The sequence below is a fragment of the Arachis hypogaea genome, chromosome 17 (genome assembly GCF_003086295.3).
Source record: "Arachis hypogaea cultivar Tifrunner chromosome 17, arahy.Tifrunner.gnm2.J5K5, whole genome shotgun sequence".
Lineage (NCBI taxonomy): Eukaryota > Viridiplantae > Streptophyta > Magnoliopsida > Fabales > Fabaceae > Arachis > Arachis hypogaea.
Window position 1 is genome coordinate 98,794,584 of NC_092052.1, and position 2,824 is coordinate 98,797,407.

The window sequence follows — 2,824 nt, forward strand, 5'->3', positions numbered from 1 at the left end:
TTCTTGTACTTGTTCATTGTATGACAGGTAGAAGAAAGGAAACTTCAACTTCCTTTGATAGTGAATCGGAGAGAACTTTTTTGAGACTAAGAAGGGAGGCAAGAGGAAAGAGGGTTGTTGGTACTGAAGAAGAGGAGGAATACTTTGATATAACCATGGAGGATGATATGAAAAACCACCATGAAGAAGAGGTGAATAACCATGCCAGAAGGGGTGGAGCTAACCCTGCTGGGCAAGAGAGGAGAGTCTTGGGATCATACATCAATCCAAATCCAGGAAATTATGGTAGCAGCATTTAGAGGCCAACCATCCATGCTAACAATTTTGAATTAAAGCCTCAGCTCATAACTCTTGTCCAGAACAACTGTTCTTTTGGAGGAAGTGCACAAGAAGATCCTAGTGAACATCGCACTAAATTCCAAAGGATATGTGACACGGTTAAGTCTAATGATGTTCATCCTAACACCTATAGATTGTTACTGTTTCTATTTTCTTTGACGGACAAAGCATCAAAATGGATAGAGTCATTTCCCATGGAAAGCTTGACAACCTGGGAAGATATAATGAGCAGATTCTTGACAAGGTTCTACCCTTCACAAAGAGTAAACAGGCTCAAAATTGAAGTGCAGACATTCAGACAGCAAGATGGTGAAACTCTTTATGAAGCCTGGGAAAAATTCAAAGACTTGACAAAGAAATGTCCCCTTGACATGTTCAATGAGTGGGTGCAAATCCATATCTTCTATGAAGGGTTGAATTGTGAATCAAGGAAAGTTGTAGATCATTCATTTGGAGGTTCCCTAAACAAGAAGAAGACCATTGATGTGATAGAGACAGTGGCTGACAATGAGTATTTTTATGCCTCAAATAGAAGCAACAACAGGGGAGTCTTGGAATTGAATCAAATGGATGCAATCCTGACTCAGAACAAAATGATCACTAAGCAACTAGTTGAATTGACCAAGCAAATGGAGAAGAATCAGGGTGCAGCTATCCACACTCAACCATCACCCAAAGAGGTGTTGGAGACAGAAGAAGGAGCCAATAGGGAGGGAGCTAATTATCTTGGAAACTCATCTAGGCAAGCCAATGATCCATACTCTAAAACCTATAATTCTGGTTGGAGGAACCACCCAAACTTTGTGTGGGGGAACCAACAAAACCAAAGCCAAGATCACAGATCACACAATCCAACCCAACACAACAACTCCACTTACCAAAACTCTAACCAAAAATCATACTACACCACACAAAACACTCATTCCCAACCACCATACCAAAACCATAACAACAACTCTCAATATCCCAATTTCACCCAACCATCACCACATGAGGAGGACAAAATGGCCAGGATGGAAGCTATACTTGCAAACCTTTGCAAAGGGTTTGAAGACATAAAGAAATTCAAGGAAGAAGCCACATCAAATTGGAAAAATCAAGATGCAGCCACTCAGAAGCTTGAAGAAAAAATTGAATACTTGTCCAAGTAAGCTTCTAGGCACAATTCAAGTAATGCCAACCGGATAACTCCAAGGGAGGAATGCAAGGCTATTACCCTCAGAAGCAGAAAGGAATTGAAAGAGACTCCAATGGCGATTCAAAACGAGAAGGAAGATGGGAGTTCCAAAGCCAAAGAAGAAGCACAAACACTTGCCCCCAACTCATCAGAAGAGAAAGAAGTTCTAAAGCTATACATCCCAAAGGCTCCTTACCCTCAACGCCTATTGAAGAATGCAAAGGACAGCCAATTCTCTAAATTTTTGGAGATTTTCAAGAAACTTCAGATCAATATTCCCTTTGCAGAAGCACTAGAACAAATGCCACTTTATGATAAGTTTCTTAAAGAATTGATGACCAAAAAGAGAAGTTGGAGGAATGATGAAATCGTGATCTTAACTGAGGAATGTAGTGCTATCATCCAACACAAGCTGCCTCAAAAATTGAAGGACCCAGGAAGCTTCTAAATTCCCTGCATCATAGGGAAAATAACAGTTGAAAAAGCCTTATGTGACTTGGGAGCTAGTATAAATTTAATGTCCCTAACAAGGATGAAGAGAATGAAGATTGAGGAAGCCAAACCAACAAGAATGGCTCTCCAATTGGCAGATTGGTCATTCAAATTCCCTTATGGAATAGTGGAAGACTTGCTAGTGAAGGTTGGAGACTTCATCTTTCCTGCTGACTTTGTGGTGTTGGATATGGAGGAGGAAGCTAAAGCCTCAATAATCTTGGGGAGGCCATTTTTAGCCACTGTTGGAGCCATCATTGATGTCCAAAAGGGTGAACTTACCCTTAGGCTACATGAGGAGAGGATAGTGTTCAATGTATTCAAAGCCATGAGCTACCCACCAGAGTCACTGGGAGAGTGTATGAGGCTAGATGTAGTAGAAATTGTGGTACAAGAAATCTTTGAAGAAGTGATAAACCCCAATTTTGTGGTTTATCTTGTGCTTAATTTGGGGGATTTTACCACCTTTTCCCACATTTATTCAATGAAATAGAATAGTTTTACAATTCTCCCTTGAATTTTGCTTAAGTGTAAAAACATGCTTTTTAGGCCCTAAATTGGTGATTTTAATTCAATTTAATTCCATTCGATGCCTTGATGTGTTTGATGAGTGATTTCAGGTCCATAAGGCAAGTATTGGATGGAAGAAATGAGGAGAAAAGCATACAAAAAGGGAGAATGCATGGAGAAACAAAGATTGGAAATGCACCAAAGGTCACGCACGCGCACCAGGCGCGCACGCGCAAAAGTGATTTCGCCTATGGACGCGCACGCGTAAATGCCGCATCCGCGCGGGTTGAGAATTTGCCAGTGACG

The 2,824-nt window shown here is 40.9% G+C and overlaps 1 non-coding gene across 1 annotated transcript; it reads right to left on the bottom strand.

Annotated features, from left to right (window-relative positions):
- Positions 1 to 608: 608 nt before the first annotated feature.
- On the bottom strand, positions 609 to 712 carry LOC112768502 (small nucleolar RNA R71). The gene has a single exon (XR_003185921.1). It is a non-coding gene; the product is annotated as a small nucleolar RNA R71 (small nucleolar RNA).
- Between the last annotated feature and the right edge of the window lie 2,112 nt (positions 713 to 2,824).